General features: G+C 39.9%; 1 protein-coding gene and 1 pseudogene across 20 annotated transcripts in view; one reads left to right on the top strand and one right to left on the bottom strand.

Moving 5' to 3' along the window:
- Positions 1-18,270, bottom strand: part of MGA (MAX dimerization protein MGA) — a 209,498-nt gene that overhangs the window by 70,957 nt on the left and 120,271 nt on the right. The window lies entirely within an intron of this gene.
- LOC143656500 (N-alpha-acetyltransferase 60 pseudogene) lies at positions 3,955-5,547 on the top strand (annotated as a pseudogene).

Here is an 18,270-nt window from a genome sequence, read left to right as displayed (position 1 = left end):
ATGTATACTGCACTATTAATGGTTTCAAAGCCAAAGAAAGGATAGGATAGGATGGCTGAATATGACCCATTAACATGCATTAAAAAAATTATAATCATCTTAGTTCCTCATTTCTCCCAATTAGCCACTGAAGAAGATAAAATACCAATGTATTTTGAAAACATGGTAGAAGAATTAAGTTAACTAAGTTTACACATATAATAGTACAGCTGGAATTAGAATTCTCTGATATGGAAATTCCAAAACTCTTCTCTCTTCACTTCTAATTTTTTCCCCCAAACTAGCCACACAAATTCAAATGTTAGCAATATAGAGAAGCAGAATCAGAAGTGGTTTTAAAAAATATATACACATCTACAACATATATATACTAACAAGTAATATGGAAGGAAGCTGAACTGTTGGCAAATTTCTTTTACTCATTTCAAATTCTATCATTGAAAAAGCACACAACCAATTTAAAATTTTAATCTTATCAGTAACCCCCCCCTCACCCCTGCAAAAAAAAGTAGACAATGCAAGTTTCCATTTCAGGTAACAGTCAATAGCTTCTTGCAAACTCTCCAATTAGAACTAGAAAAGCTAGACACCAGGATCTTTTTTCCCCCAATCAGTAAAGAACATACAAAGAAGTATAATTAAAAAGCCAAGAGAGGAGATAACTATGGAAGATGGCAGAGTAGGAAGCTCCAGGAATCAGTCCCTACATTAGAACAACTATTAAACAGGCAGGAACCATCTGAATCAATTATTTCAAAACTCTGGAGTCTAGAAGAACAAAATGAAAAGCATCCGGGAAAGAGCAGAGAGAAGAGGCTAGTAAAACAAAGGCCTCCAAAAGACAGGGAAGAACCTGTACTTTGCATTCAGTTTGGGTGGATGTGCTGGTTTGAACCTACTGTGTACCCCAGAGAAGTCATGTTTTACTCCCAATCTAATCTTGTGGTGGCAGCCATTTCTTTTGATCCTGATTCAATAATGTAGGTTGGGAACTTCTGATTAGATTATCTCCACAGAGATGTGCTGTGCCCAATTGTGGGTGTGACCTATGATTAGATGGAAATATGACTCTACCCACTTCACATGGGTATTAATTAGTTTACTGGAATCCTTTAACATTTTGGAATGTTGGAAATGTTTAGAATCCAAACATTTTGGAGAGAGTCAGAAACGACAGAGCAGACAGAAACTTCAAAGCAGACCTGACACATTATGTGAGACTTGGAAAACAGGCACAGATGTTTGGAGATGCTTGGAGCCCAGCATTGCCATGAAATGTTATGCAAGCCAGAACCGGGAAAGAGCCAAAGGAAGCCAAGTCATAAAAGCCAGCCCCAGAGAAGCAAAGTGAGGAACTCAGGAACAGAGGCTGAAAGCAATAGAGCCAAGGAGCAAGGGACCAGCAAATGCCAGCCACATGATTACCCAGCAGATAGAGGTGTTCCTGACCCATCAGTCTTCCTTGAATTAAGGTATCTTTCCCTGGATGCCTTAGTTTGGACATTTTTTATGGGCTTAGAATTGTAAACTTGTAACTTCTTAAATTTCCCTTTTTAAAAGCCATTCTATTTCTGAAATATCACATCTGGCAGCTTCCAAAACAAAACAGTGGACTTTCTTGATGGGAGGGTGTGTCAGTTTAAGTCTGTTATGTACCCCAGAAAAGCCAAGTTCTTTAATCCTTACTCAGTATTGCTGGGTAGCAGCTTTTTGATTGTTTCCATGGAGATATGACCCATCCAACTGTGGGTAGTAACTTCTGATTAGATGGTTTCCATGGAGAGGGGGCTCCACTCATTCAAAGTAGGGTTGCTTACTGGAGGCCTTTAAGAGAGAACTATTTTGGTAAAAGCATCAGAGCCCACACAGCCAGAGATACTTGAAGATGAAGGAGGGAAACGCCCCTAGGGGAGCTTCAGGAAACAAGAAGCTGGGAGAGAAAGCTAGCAGACTTTGCCATGCGTCCTTTCAGCTGAGAGAAACTCCGAACTTCATTGGCCTTTCCTGAGTGAAGGTAACCTCTTGTTGGTCCCTTAAGTTGGACATTTTCATAGGCTTGCCGTAATTTGGACATTTTCATTTGGCCTTAGAACTATAAACTTGCAATTTAATACATTTCCCTTTTTAAAAGCCATTCCGTTTCTGGTACAATGCATTCCAACAGCTTTCAAACTAGAACAGAGGGCTAGGGCTCAAGAAAACCTCTGTCATCTCACCAGCTGGCTACAAATTACAGACATTTATAGAAAAGTTTAAATGTTTAATGTTAAGTCCTAGAGTTAACATTTTATAATATTAAAATGTACACTATGCAACAAAAGATGACAAAACAAAGAAACAGGAAATGATGGCCCATCCAAAGAACACGATAAAACTGCAGAAAACACCAATGAAAAATACCAGACTGTGAACACATCAGACACACAAAAAAATGACTTCAATATGCTCAAGGAGATGAAGAAAAGTACAGAGAAAGAACTAAAGGATATCAGGGAAACAATGAATGAATAATATGAGAAACTCAATAGAGAAATTTTTTAAAAGAACCCATCTACTGGAACTGAAGACCACAATAACTGAAATTAAAGCCTATCAGGAGGGTTTCAAGAACAGACTGGAGCTGGCAGAAGAGTCAAAACTCAAAGACAACTGAAAGGAGTCAGGCAGAAAAGCAGAAAGAAAAAAGAATCTAAAAAAGCAAAAATGGCCTAAGGGACCTCTGAACACCATCAAGCATACAAATATATGCATTATGGGAGTCCCTGAAGGAAAAGAAAGAAAGAGGCAGAAGGAATATTCAAAGAAATAATGATGGAAACTTCCAAAACTTAGCAAAAGATATATATACATTCATACAAGGAGCCCAAAGAATACCAAACAGGATAAACTTGAAGAAAAATAGGCCCCATCACATATCGATCAAACTGTCAAATGTAAACAATATGGAAAAAATTCTGAAAGCTGCAAGAGAAAAGCAACATATTATGTACAAGGGAGTCACAATTAGATTAGGTATTGATTTCTCACCACAAACAATGGAAACAAGAAGGCAGTGGGTTGAAATGCTTAAAATGCTGAAAGAAAACAACTGCCATCTAAGAATCTTATATCTGGCAAGACTTCCTTTCAAAATGAGGGAGAGATGGCATTCCCAGATAAACAAAAGCTAAGAGAGAGTTTATCCCTACTAGACTTGCCCTAAACTTGCCCTACACACAATGCTAAAGGGAGATCTTCAGACTGCAAGGAAAGAACACGAGGCAGTGATTTAATGTGACATAAAGACCTCAGATAAAGGTAACCATTTGGGTAATTGTCAAATGTCAGTACTATTAGATTTTGAGATACGTAATGCCACTTACTTTCTACAGGTGCTAATATGCAAATGTATAAAAAGTAATGATAAATCTATGGTTTTGGACATACAGTATGTGAAGATATAACTTGTAAAAAGTACAAAAAAAGGTGGGGGTAATAAAGGGATATAGGAAGAATGTACGTGTATGCTAATGAAATCAAATGTGATTGTCTCATATTCAGGATGTTAAAACTTTAACATTCTTTGTTCCAAGGTTACCGCAAGGGAAATATATAAAAAATATATTGCGATAGAAATGAGAGGGGACTCAATAAGGTACAATACGAAATATCAAATAAATATGAAGTAGGCATTATCAGAAGAATTAATGGACAAAAACAATGTAAGACTTACAAAAGCCTCAAGAGCAAAATGGCAGAAACTCCTGCATTATCAGTAGTGACAGTTTAATCCATTTAAATGTAAATGGGTTAAACTCTCCAGTCAAAAGGAAGAGAATGGCAGAATCAATAAAAGAGCAAGACCAACTATATGCTGTCTACAAGAGACCAACCTTAAATTCAACGATATAAGTAGACTAAAAGTTAAAGGATGGAAAAAATGCAAGGAGTAACTGAAAGAGGGCTGGGGTAGCTATGTTAATAGATAAAATACATTTTAAGTCAAAAACGCTTACAAGGTACAAAGAGGAACATTATATACTAACAAAGCAGTCAATTAAAAAAGATGCAAAAATTATAAATATATATCCACCTAACAGAGGAGCCCCAAAACATCTGAAGCAAATACTGACAGATTTGAAGGGTAAAAAAGATGGTTTTAAATTAACAGTAGGAAACTTTAATACATCACTTTCAATAATGGATAGAACATCTAGACAAAAGAACAATAAGAAAGTACAAGACCTGAATGATACTCTACACCAACTAGATCTAACACACACATCTATAGAACATTTCACCCAACAACATCAGAATACACATACTTCTTGAGTGAACATGGATATAATCCTGGACAGATTATATCTTAGATCACAAAATAAGTCTCAATAAATTAAACAATATTGAAATAATACAATGTATCTTCTCTGACCACAAAAGAATGCAGCAAGAAATCAGTAACAGAGGGAGTAATGGAAAATTTACAAATAGGTGGAAATTAAACAATGCACTCCTAACCAAAGGGTTAAATTAAAAAGGAAATCACAAAGGAAATTAGGAAATACCTTGAGGACTATCAAAATAAAAATACAATGTATCAAAACTTACCAGATGCAGCAAAGGCAGGACTAAGAGGGAAATTCATAGCTCTAAATGTTTACATTAAAAAAATAAAGATTTCAAATCAGAGACCTAACCTCAAAACTGGGAAATGGAAAAACAAGAGCAAAATAAACTCAAAGTTTGCAGAAGGAAGGAAACGAGAGAAAAGAGATAAGAGAAATAGAGAATTTAAAATATTCAATATGCACTACGTGATGATACTATTAGCCACTGATTATACACCATGTATGGAATGTTTGTATGTTAAGAATGTTCGTGTTTGTATATTTTGGTTTGTCGATTAAAAAAAAATTCAATAGAGGCTTCAAAAGTAAAAAAAAAAAAAAAAGAAAGAAAGAAAGAAAGAAGAACAATAGAGGTCCAAAATTCAAGCTAAGGACATGTGAGCTGATGCCAGTAACACTGTGGTACCCTCCTGTGCCCTCAGCGAGGTCAGCCTGCGTCTCCTCAGCCACGATGACATAGACACTGTGAAGCAGTTCTGCGGCAACTGGTTCTCCAACAAGTACCCAGGCTCATGGTATCATGATATCACGTCCAAAAAGTTCTTCTACCTTGCTGCAACTTACAGAGGTGTCATTATGGAATGACAGTAGCTGAGATAAAAGAGGACAGAGACATTTTAGCCTCCAGTTTCTCTGCTGACACTCAAGTTGCATACATCCTAAACCTGAAAGAAGTGAAAGAATTCCGAAAGCATGACTCAGGTTCCCTTTTACTTGAAAGCTTAAAAGATCACATGTCAACGACCGTCCAGGACCACTGCAAAATTATTTACCTGCACATCCTCACCAACAATCCAGCCATCAACTTCTATAAGAACAGAAATTTAAGCAGCATCACTACCTCCCCTATTATTCCATCCAAGGCATCCTTAAAGACGGCTTCACCTATGTTCTCCTTCATAAGAGTTGGGAAATTTTCAGTGATAATTTCCTCCATTAGTTTTTCTCCTCCTTTTCCCTTCTCTTCTCCTTCTGGGACACCCACAACACATATATTCATGCGCTTCATATTGTCCTTCAATTCCCTGAATTCCTGCTCATATTTTTCCATTTTTTCCCTATATTTTCTTTTTCTTGCCAGATTTTAGATTTTCCATCCTCCAGTTCAGAAATCCTATGTTCTGTCTCTCGAAATCTACCATTGTAGGTTTCCATTGTTTTTTTCATCTCTTCTACTGTGTCTTTCATTCCCTTAAGTTCTGTGATTTGTTTTTTCAGACTTTCGATTTCTTCTTTTTGTTCATTCCTTGCCTTCTTTATATCCTCCCTCAATTCATTCATTTGGTTTTTGATGAGGTTTTCCATGTCTGTTCGTATATTCTGAATTAAATGTTTCAGCTCCTGTATCTCATTTGAACCGTTCGTTTGTTCCTTTGACTGGGCCATATCTTCAATTTTCCTAGTGTGATTTGTTATTTTTTTGCTGGCATCTAGGCATTTAATTACCTTAATTAGTTTATTCTGGAGACTGCTTTACTTCTTTTACCTAGGGTTTTCTTGCTGGATGAATTTTTTTGTCTATTTGTTCTTTGACATTCAGTTCAGCTTTTTCTGGACCTCTAGCTTAGGTTTGTTTAACATAGGATAATTTTTCGGTTCTTGTTTTCTTGTTTCTTGCCCTGTTGTATGGTGCCTTTTCCCTCCACCCTGAGGAGGGTCTACATAGGTATTATAGACCCCAGCTGGATTTTTCCAGACCAAACTGGCCTCCTATGAGAAGGAAAGAGTCACCTGCGTCGGTTTTCCTGAGGGTGAGACCCAGCAGGTTGACAGACTTTCCTGTGAAGTCTCTGGACTCTGTTTTTTTTATCCCACCCAGTATGTGGTGCTTGTCTGACTGCAGGTCCCACCAGCATAAGATGATGAGGTACCTTTAACTTTGGCTGGGGGTGTGGTGGAGACAGAGGAGAGATTGTAGGCTGGTTTTAATGGCTTCAAATTACCAAGTCCTGGTGTCTGAATTCCTTGAGAGAGGGATTCCACTGAGTTGGGCTTCACCCCACCCCTCAAACTTCAAATGAGTTTGTTTCTGCCTATGCCTGGGCAGTTGCAGCCTGAGGAGCCCTGCCGCTGTATCCAAGGCAGTCAAGCCTTTGTAGAAACACAGCCACAAAGACCTCTGTTTCCTTCTCTTTTTTTCCTTTTTCCGTCAGCCTTGCCCCCTTGGTGCTGGGGCAAAAATGAGCGACCTCTGCTTTCACCAGGTTCACCTGAGCTGGGGGCCTATTTTTAGTAGTCAGAACTTGTTAATTAATTCCACAACTGGTGTTTGATTGGGCTCAGCCCCAGTTGCTGGTAAAGTCTGTTTCCTTTCCCCTCTGGGAAAGCAGCCATGGGGGAGGGGCACTGGCCGCCACAGCTTGGGGGACTCACGGTTCTGGGGGGGCTAGCAGCTGGTCCAGCTGGTCCAGACTGGGGTATGCTGTGTGTCCGGTCACTGACGTGGCCCCAGGAGCTGTTCTGTATTGTTTCTGGTTATTTACTAGTTGTTCTGGAGGACGAACTAAAACGCACACATTGCTAAGCTGCCATCTTGGCCTGGAAGTCCTTCACCTATGTTCTCTACCTCAACAGCAGCCACCCATCATGACCATCCTGGACTATCCAGCACCTGGGCTCAGTACTAGCCCACCTGAGCCTGTGCTACATCCCACTTGAGCAGTGCTTGGTTCCACAGAGGATCTACTGTGAGGCCCACAACCTACTCTGCAGCTTCTTGTAGTAGTCAAGTATCTCCGTCAAGGGTGGTATTAAGTACAGCCAGACCATGTGAGGCTGGCTGGCCAGCCGGCCAGCTGCACCACAGCCCAAAACTCAGCACTCTGCAGAGCTGCCTTCCTGCCTGTCTGACCTCTACCACCCAAGCAACAGGCCCAGAGCACACCCGGTATGTGACAGGTTCTTCTGGCCCTTCTGCTCCTTGAAACTTCAGCCCCTGCTATGGTGCCCGGGTCCCACCTTCCATGAACAGTCATTGTCCGTTCCAGCATCACTCATGGGCCGGTTGGGGTGTGGCTGCATCCACTGTCGTCCCTTTCTTCCACCACTCTGGGAGCCAAGGGGGTAGGAAAGGGCTTCATTCCCACTTCCCTCACCTGGCCTCTTCCACTTTCTGCCCATTCCCTGCAGTTCGTTCCAAAGCTAGAATGAACTTTCTGCTGAGACCCAAGTGTTACAGACAGACATGACTTTAAAGACATAGGACCTTAAGACAACATGACTAGAATGAGCTGGGACTTAATACCAAGGGATTGACCGAAAGGGGGAAGAGAGACGAGTCAAAATAAAGTGGCAGTGGCAGAGGCTGACAGATTTCAAACAGAATCAAGAGGTTATCTTGGAGGTTATTATCTTTTCTTTTCTGGAGGTTCTTCTTATACATTATATAGATATCCCCTTTTCAGTTAAAGGTGTATTAGAGAAGCTAGAGGGAAGTGCCTGAAACTGTAGAGCTGTGTTCCAGTAGCCACGTTTCTTGAAGATGCATGCATAATGATATAGCTTTCGCAATGACTGTGTGATTATGAAAACCTTGTGTCTCATGCTTTTATCTATGGTATAGACAAATGAGTAAAAAATATGGATTAAAGATAAATAATAGGGGGAACAAACGTTAAAATAGATTGAGTAGGCTGAAATCTAGTGATCAATGAAAGGGAGTGGTAATGGGTATAGGAAATAAATAAGGTAAACAAAGGTTAAAATATATTGGGGAGATGGAAATTATTAGCAGTCAATGAGAGCAAGGGGTAGGGGTATGGTATGTATGAGTTTTTTCTTTTTCATTTCTTTTTCTGGAGTGATGCAAATGTTCTAAGAAATTATCATGGTGATGAATATACAACTATGTGATGATATTGTGAGTCACTGATTATATACCAAGAATGAAATATTCATATGTTAAGAATGATTGTGTTTGTATGTTGTTATGTTTTGTCAACTAAAAAAAACATGAGATAACAGAAATGCCAGTCCAGAAGCTTGGAATTCAGCTGACAGGCCCTGCTCCTCCACAGGGGACTGGCATGTGGAAGTTTGTGTTGGGGGAGGCTCTTCACCCCAGCACAGCATTCTGGGGTTCAGCTTCCCAGCACAAGGAGTCAGATAACAGGTGGTTTCCCGTGCCTCAGCTGAGAAGCAGATTCCTCCAGCAGCCTCCCCCTGCTGGCCTCCTTCCGTCCTGGAGGGATTTCAATTGCTTAGTGGATCATGGACAGTACCATTCCACTGAATCCCAGGTTCCCAAGGCTGACCTAGCCCTCCGCAGCCTCCCAAGTCCTTCCATGAACTTTATGTATCAACGAGATACATAAACAAGGTGGCAGAGTGTGACATTGCAGTTGCCTGGCCTTTGGGGTGGGACACCAGGCAGTGACGGGAGAAGCTGCTTCAGTGCTGGAAAATGTGCTTGTAGCATACCACATGCATCCACCATGGGCTTCTGGCGTCTTCTACTCTTATCCACCAGAGCCCTTTGTGGCCTCTCTGCCTTCCAAAGCAGCTACGGGGACAGGGTCACTCCTAGTATGGCCCTGTAGCCCCACAGGCATCAGAAAGCATCCTGGCAGCGCTGCACCAACCAGCCTAGAGCAGAAGGTGAGAAGGAACAGCTGGGGCAGGCATGGCCTCAGTGAATGGGGTCCTTCCTGGCCAGGGCTCTTTGTACTAGGGCCAGTCCTTGGCCTCCTCTGGCCTGGCAGTACAGAAAGAGGTCCTCAGAAAGGAGTCAAGCCCCTGGAGAAGAAAGGCCTGTCTCCTTCCCTGGCCAGCGATCTGCCTTGCCCTGCACTGAAGGTGCTGGCAGGCACGTTCAGCACTTTGTTGCGCTTGACCAGTCCAAACCTCTGTGCTAACACTGACCTGGTGCCGAGACCCCAGCTTGCCGTCCCCTCTAATTGTAATCAATGGTGATGTAACTTTTATTTCTGTCCCATGGAGTAAGGGAAGAGTCTTCTGGAGGGTTCTGTCCTGGACATTCATAACCCAGCTCAGATGTCTTGCCCTGGCCTCCCTGGCCTCTAATCACCACAGTGTCCAGTCCAGCATTGTACAGATTGTGGTGTCTGTCTTACTGCAAAGAAATCGAACAGATAAAAAAAAAAAAGAGTGAAGATCACAAATTAGATAGGTAGGGCTCACTCCTCCACCATGGAACAACTAGTGAAAAGGCAGAAAACTGTGACAGTAGTTTTAAGGCTCAGGTGACCAGAGAAGGAACTCCGTAATATATAGGGAAGACCTGGGATGAAAAAGCAGAAATATTATGACCGGAAAGTTGGAGTGAGTGCACTCAACTGCAACCATTCCTGGAGTCCACTACTGCCTGCCATCTGGACTGAGCAGCTGAGGAACAAAAAGCACACTTCCACTTTGACTATCAGCTGGTGAGGTCTCTCTCTGAACCTTGCAGCCTTGAATTCCCATGTGGCAACCCAGAAGCCAGCAGACTCATTTTATCCACACATAGACACCTCTGCTGTGGTGTCTACCCCCCATCCCTAAGGCAGGCCATAACAGGTGCCTGGCTTGGGGGGATCAGGGGGGCCCTGACCTCAGGAGAGGGGGACACAGGGCAGTGCCAATCTGACAATGGGACGGCAAAAGACACACTCTAGGTCCAATTGTCTCCATCCTTTCTCCACAAGGCCTAAAGTACTCACTGCTTGGGCAGAGAGGGGAGGCAAGGAGGGAGTGAGGTATACTTCCCCCACCCCTGAGGCCCACTGGTACACACCAGCCTGGGTCTTGTTGGCCAGTGAAAATCAGTGCACTCCTGGGCTGGTTGCTGGCCAAGGAAGTTGAACCTCTCAGTCCCGCAGACTGAGGTCTTTGCACACAGGAGCCTGGGAATCACCAGATCCCTTGTACCCACAAGCAGGGTCTCAGCAGAGCTACATAACACCCACCCCCACCCCAGAGCTAGCAGCTTCCAGGGCACATGAAGGTCTGCAGCCTTGACTGGATTGCTGCCTGGATGGGTCCCTACCCAGCGGGCTGTTGCTGTCAAGGAGAGGCAGGGTTGTGGGGAATAGGTGGCCCAAGAGCGCCATCTGCTGAGAAGACTGGGAAACTGCACTCCGACAAGTTGCTTTTCTGCACAGCTGCTAACAGACTTCTGAAAAAGACGGCTCTCCCTGCCTGAGGCCCTGGCCCTGTTCTGGCTGGGAATTATGGACAAACCAAATGTCAAAGGTGCCAATAAGGGCAAACCCAAGCAACCACAAAAAAAGATGTCACTTCTATCAAAAACGATTACAGATTCAACCCAATCTCACAAAAATTCCAATAGGCTACTTTGTAAAAAAAAGGAAAAGCCAAGGGTCAAATTTGTATGGATGACTAACAGGCCCTGAATAGCTAAAGTCATTCTGAAAAAGAAGAATTAAGGTGGAGGACTCACACTTCCTGATCCTAAAACTTACTACAAAGTCACCATAAGTAATTGAGCACGCTACTGGCACAAAGGGAGACATACAGACCAATGGAACCGAACTGAGAGCTCAGAAAATCAATCCTCACATATACGGCCAACTGATTTTTGACAAGGGGGCAAGACTTCTCAAATGGGGAAGAATATCTCTTCAATAAATGGTACTGGGAAAACTGGATCTCCATTTGCAAAAGAACGAAGATGGATCCCTACCTCACATTAGATACAAAAACAAAACAACCTACACAATGGGAAAAAAATTTGGAAACCACCTATCAGTAAAGGATTAATATCCAGAATAAAGAAATTCTTCAACTTAAGAACAAAAAGACAACTCTGTTAATAAATGGTAAGACTTGAATAGACATTATCATTTGGAGATGGGTAGACACCTCCAAAGAAAACAAACAAATGGCCAAAAAGTATATGAAAAGATTCTCAACATTATTAGCCACTAGGGAAATGCAAATCAAAACCACAATGAGATACTATTTTACAATCCCCAGGATGGCTACTATCTAAAAAAGCAGAAAACCGCATGTGTTAGAGAGGATGTAGAGAAATAGGAACTCTCATTCACTGCTGGTGCAATGAGTGGCAATGTAAAATGATGAAGCCATCATGGAAGACAGTTTGGTGGTTTCTCAGAAAGCTAAGTATAGTATTACCACGACCTGGCATTCCTATTTCTAGGTAATACACAAAAGAATTGAAAGCAGGGACTCAGACGGATAACTGGCCATCTATGTGGACAACAGCATTATTCACAATTGTCCAAAGATGGAAGCAACCCAAGTTTCCATCAACCAATGAATGGATAAACATAATCTTGTATATACACACAATGGAATATTATTCAGCCACAAAAAGGAGTGGAATTCTGACACATGTAACAACATAGATAAGCCTTAAAGACATCATGTGAAGTGAAATAAGCAAGACTCAAAAGCACAAATGTTGTATGATCTCACTAAGGTGAAATAATTACAATAACCAAACTCACAGAGCCAGACTTTAGAATATAGCTACCAGTGAACACGGTCAGAGTAGTGAATAGGGAGTTAAAGCTTTAAATGTATTTGGGATGAAATGGAAAAGTTTTGTTAATGTATCACAACACTGGAAATGTAATTAACAGCACTGAATTATATATGTGAATGTGGTTAAACTGGCAAATTTTAGTTTGCGTATATATTAGAATAAAAAAAAATTTTTAACTCCATGGAACTGCACAATACAGTTAGTATTAATGCTAAGTTAAACCATGGATATAGTTAATACTACAACTGTAAAAATGTGTTTTCATCAGTTGTAATACATGTACCATATCAATGGAGGTGTTAATAATAGGACAGTATATGAGAATCCTGTATTTTATGCATGATTAGTCTGTAAACTTAAAACTTTTGAATTATAAAGAAAAAGCCATTAGGGAATATGAATGACATTTGAAAGACTACATCCTAATGAAAACAGTAAAAGATAAACAGCAGGTAAGATAAACAGAAGACAGCAAGATGACATACTAAAACATAGCTACACTGATAACAAAACTAAATGTTTATGAACGGTGCTGCAATAACAGCATTCTTCATGGAAGAAGAATGAACTGTGACCCACACCATACAGCATACAAAAAAAAAAATACTAAATGTTAATGGAGAAAACAGTCCAAATAAAACTCAGAGGTTATTAACAATGGATAAGAAGCAAGGCCCAATGCCAAGCTGTTTAAAAGAACTGCATTTTAGTGTGGACAACCAAAGCTATAGGCTGAGCCCCCAGTCTTGGGGTTTGTTCACATGAAACTTAACCCCACAAAGGATAGGTCAAGTCTACTTAAAATTTAGGCCTAAGAGTCACCCCCAAGAGAGCCTCTTTTGTTGATCAGATATGGCCCCTCTCTCCAGCCAACACGACGAGCAGTCTCACCACCCTCACCCTCTCTGCGTGGGACATGACTCCCAGGGGTGTTGACCTTCCTGGCAACATGGGACAGAGATCCTGGAATGAGCTGAGACTCAGCATCAAGGGACTGAGAAAAACCCTAGAATGAGCTGAGAATTAACATCAAGGGATTGAGAGAAACTTCTCAACCAAAAGGGGGAAGAGTAAAATGAGACAAAGTGTCAACGGCTGAGAGTTTCCAAACAGAGTCAAGAGGTTATCCTGGAGGTTATTCTTAAGCATTAAGTAGATATCACCTTGTTGTTTAGGATGTAGTGGAGAGGTTGGAGGGAATTGCCTGAAAATGTAGTGCTGTGTTCCAGTAGCCATGTTTCTTGATGATGATTGAACTACAATATAGCTTTCACAATGAGACTCTGTGAACGTGAAAACCTTGTGTCTGATGCTCCTTTTAGCTACTATATCAACAGAAGAGTAGAACATATGGAATAAAAATAAATAATAGGGGGAACAAATGTTAAAATAAATTCAGTTTGAAATAGTGGTAAATGAAAGCAAGGGGTTAACGGGTATGGTATGTATAGTCTTTTTTTTCTCTATTATCATTTTATTTCTTTTTCTGTTGTGTTTTTATTTCTTTTTCTAAATCAATACAAATGTACTAAGAGGGCGGGCCACGGTGGCTCAGCAGGTAAGAGTGCTTGCCTACCATGCCCGAGGAACCAGGTTCGATTCCCAGTGCCTGCCCATGTAAAAAAAAAATATATATATATATACTAAGAAATGATGAATATGCAACTATGTGATGACATTAAGAATTACTGATTGTATATGTAGAATGGAATGATATTTAAATGTTTTGTTCATTAATTTTTTTAATTAATAAAAAAAGTTTAAAAAAAAAAAGAACTGCATTTTAAATCTAAGGACACAAATAAATTGAAATTAAAAGGAAGAAAAAAAGATAAACCAAGTGTTTCAGTCTGCTAAAGCTGACAAAATGCATTATACCAGAAATGGGTTGGCTTTTACAATGGGGATTTATTACCTTAAGATTTAAAGTTCTTAGGCCGTGAAGATTTCCAATTCAAGCAATCAATAGGATGATACCTAGACTCTGAAGACAGAAAAGCACCCAAGACACCTCGGTCACATGGGAAGGCACATGGCTGGAGTCAATTGGTCCTTCTCTCCCAGGTTTCACTGCTTGCGGTTTCTGGTTTTAGTGAATTTCTGTTTTCTGTGGGTTGTCTTCTACCTTCTCCAGGGCTTTTCTCTGAACTCCCTAGGCTTCTGTGTGTCCTCTCTTAATTTCAAATCTAGCTTCTCTACATGTTTCATCCTCTTATAAAGGACTCTAATAAGCAGATTTAAACCCACCCCGAATGAGGCAGATCACATCTCATCAAAATAACCTAATCAAAAGATTCACCTTCAACAGGTCTATACCCATACGAATGAATTAAAATAACATGGCCTTTTCTGGGGATACATAACAGTTTCAAACTACCATACCACACAAATACTTATCAAGAAAAAAGACAGTCTGGTTAATATCAAAGTAGACTTTAAAACAAGGAGCATTAACAGAGATAAAGAGAGACACTGTACAAATTTATGGACTCAGCTCATGAGGAAGATATATCAATTCCAAATGTACATACAGCTTCAAAACAGAAGCACAAAAACTGACAGAACTAAAAGGAAAAACACATCCACACCTACAGAAGAAGTTCTGAACCCACTTTTCTAAGTAAACAATAAGAGCAAATATAACTAAAAAATAAAAATCAGTAAAAACACAAAAGAATGGAACAATACTATTAACCTTCCTTGATAAATTTTACAGAAAACGACATCAAACAACTGTACAATATATACATTCTTTAAACTGTACATGAAACATTAATCAAGAGTCCAAATGCTGCACCATAAAGCTATTTGCTAAATTTCAAAGGTTTTAAATCATATATTCTTTGACAATAGAATCAAATTAGAATCCAATAACGAACGTCAACACAAACTATCAAAACTTCTGGAATGCACTTAGTGTTCAAGAGGCAAATTTATAGATACAGATACAGAGAGACAGAGATCAAGAAAGAGAAAGGGATATATAGATACAGATACTAAAGAGGTATAAAATAAATTATGTCAGGGGTCAAAAACTTTTTCTGAAAAAGATCATATAGTAAAAATTTTAAGCTTTACAGTCCATACAGTCTCTGCTGCAACCACTCAACTCTGCCACAGCACAAAAGAAGACAAGCAAAACATAAATGAATGAGCATGACTGTGTTCCATCACCTCGGCACTGGATGATTTATGGGCATTGAAATGTAAACTTCATATTTTCAGATGTCCCAAAATACTGTTTTTTTTTTCAATAATTTAAAACTAAAAATCAGTTCACAAGCCATATAAAACAGGTGCTGGGTCTTAGACTGCCAACCACTGATTCAAGCTAAACAAATTAAACCAAAAGTATCAGGAAATAAAGAAGAGATGAAAGATCAGTGAAATTTAAAACAGAAAGGTTGAATTTTTTATTTGAAATCTGTTACCAAAGAAAACTCCTGGCCAAGCAGGGTTCACTAATGAATTCTATCAAATACATAACGAAAGAAAATAGAAATCTGACACAAATTCAGAAAATACAGAACAGAACACTTCCCAACTTGTTCTGTAAGACAGCATAACCCTAATACCACAGTATCAGAAATAAAATTCCAAACAAATATCCTTCATTAATTCAAGTATAAAAATTCTCAACAAAATATTGCTAAATTGAGTCTGACATTAAAAAGCCTAATATAAGGCATGCTAACTACTAGGTGAATGAATCTTGATGACTGCATGTTGAGTGAAATAAGCCAAAAATGAAAAGACAGATATTATAATAGCTCAATAATATGGACTAATTTTTTTATAATGTGCAAACTCTGAAAATTGAATTTCAGAACACAGATTATCAGGGAAAGGCTTATTGTAAAGGTTCCTGAGTATAAACTCAAATCTATTAGTCCTATCACATTGTGCTTGTTTAAAAGGATGTATGTATCCTTGAAAAGTCATGTTTTAGTCCGAATCCCATTTTGTAAAGGCAGCTGTTTCTTTTAATCCCTATTCAGTATTGAATGCTTGAAAGTGTAATTAGACCATCTCCCTGGAGATTTAATCAAGAGTGGTTGTTAAATTGGATTAGCTGGAGGCGTGTCTCCACCCATTTGGGTGGGGTCTTGATTAGTTTCTGGAGTCCTATAAAAAAGGAAACATTTTGGAGAAAGGAGATTCAGAGATAGAGCAGAGCAGAATGACACAGCCAGGAGAAGCAGAGTCCACCAGCCAGCGACCTTTGGAGATGAAGGCAAATGCCTCCCGGGGAGCTTCATGAAACAGGAAGCCAAGAGAAGAAGCTGGGCAGGCCATGGTGGCTCAGCAGACAAGAATGCTTGCCTGCCATGCCAGAGGACCCAGGTTCGATTCCTGGTGCCTGTCCATGTTAAAAAAAAAAGAGAAGAAGCTAGTTCGTCATGTGCCCTTCCAGAGGAACCCTGACTGTGTTCATCATGTGCCTTTCCAGATGAGAGAGAAATTTTGACTGTGTTCGCCATGTACCTTCTCTCTCACTTGAGAGAGAAATCCTGAACTTCACTGGCCTTCTTGAACCAAGGTATCTTCCCCTGGATGCCTGAGATTGGACATTTCTACAGACTTGTTTTAATTGGACATTTTCTCAGCCTTGGAACTGTAAACTAGCAACTGATTGAATTTCCCCCTTTGAAAACCATTCTGTTTCTGGTATATTGCATTCTGGCAGCTAGCAAACTAGAACACACATCTATTGCAAAGTGGTAAATATTATTTCTAAATTCTGAAATGCTGAGCTCTTTGTGTATAACCTGGTAGTCCCTTGGAACTTCAGGCATCTGTGTGACACCTGACACTCAGAGCTAGAGTTCTGCAGCTAATAAAAGCCAGCATTACCGCATACAGCAATTATTTAAAAAGCTGAAAAAGAGATCAGACTTCATTTAGAGATATAATGAAGCTCATCTGGATAGGTCTAAGGTAAATAAGAACACAGGGTAAAGGATGATACTAACTGTATTTTAAAACTTCAACTTCTGTATTAAACCAAAGGAAGAGATGTTTTATTTGGTGCAAATTTTACATTTTCTGTAGCACACTAATTTCACTTGTATGTCAGTTTATTTGAAGATCATAATTAGAGGGAACCTTAATTAAGGAATGAGATCTTGTTGGTTTGTACAAGTTAATGTGATACCCTGATACATCCCAGAATAACCTGGGCAGAAGATAAACTATTTGCTAAGTCCCTTTCAGGGACTGGGGAAATTGTGGAAATATTAAACTTCTTCACCTGTCTTAAGACCTGATATTTTTGCAAGCATTGGGTACTATCAATTTAACAGGCCAAGCCCTTGATCTTGGGCTTGCCTTTATGAAACGTATTCCTGCAAAGAAAAAACTAAGCTTACTTATAATTATGCCTAAAAGTGTTACCCCACGAGAACCTTTTTTGTTGCTCAGATGTGGCCTCTCTCTTTAAGCCCTCTGCAGGTAAACTCACTGCCCTCCCCCTTACAGGAAGAGACATGACTACCAGGAGTGTAAATCTCCCTACAACTTGGGATCAAGAAAGACTTCTTAATCAAAAGGGGAAATAGAAATGAAACAAAATAGCCATCTTCAGTGGCTGAGAGATTTTAAATTGAGTCCAGGATGGGCCATGAAGTGGGAGAGTTCTTGCCTGCCATGCCAGGGACCCGGATTCGACTCCCAGTGCCTGCCCATGTTTAAAAAAAAAAATAGAGTTGAGAGATCAGGCAGGATATTATTTTTGTGCATATCATGTGTATATATATATCCCTTTACAGTTTTTGGTGTATTAGAGCAGACAAAGGGAAACGCCTGAAACTGCTGAATTGTAATCCCATAGCCAAGGTTCCTGAAAATGAATGTATACGACTATATGGCTTTTTAAGGTGTGATGTGTGATTGTGAAAATCTTGTGACTCACACTCCACTTTACCCAGTATTTAGACAGATAAGTAAAAAATAAAGAGAAAACTAAATAAATAATGGGGAAAGATAGAGGGTATGGAATGTCTGGGATATTCTTTTTTGCTTTTAGTCTTATTTTTTATTGTTTTAGGAATAATGAAAATATTCAAAAATCAACTGCAATCATGAATGCCCAATTATATTCTAATACTGTGAACTAATGATTGTATACCTTAGATAATTAAGTGGCATATGAATATATCTCAATAAAATTGCATTTAAGAGAAAAAAATTAAT

This window comes from Tamandua tetradactyla, chromosome 14 (genome assembly GCF_023851605.1).
Source record: "Tamandua tetradactyla isolate mTamTet1 chromosome 14, mTamTet1.pri, whole genome shotgun sequence".
NCBI lineage: Eukaryota > Metazoa > Chordata > Mammalia > Pilosa > Myrmecophagidae > Tamandua > Tamandua tetradactyla.
Note: the sequence above shows the minus strand (reverse complement) of the source record. Positions and strands in the feature narration are given on the sequence as shown.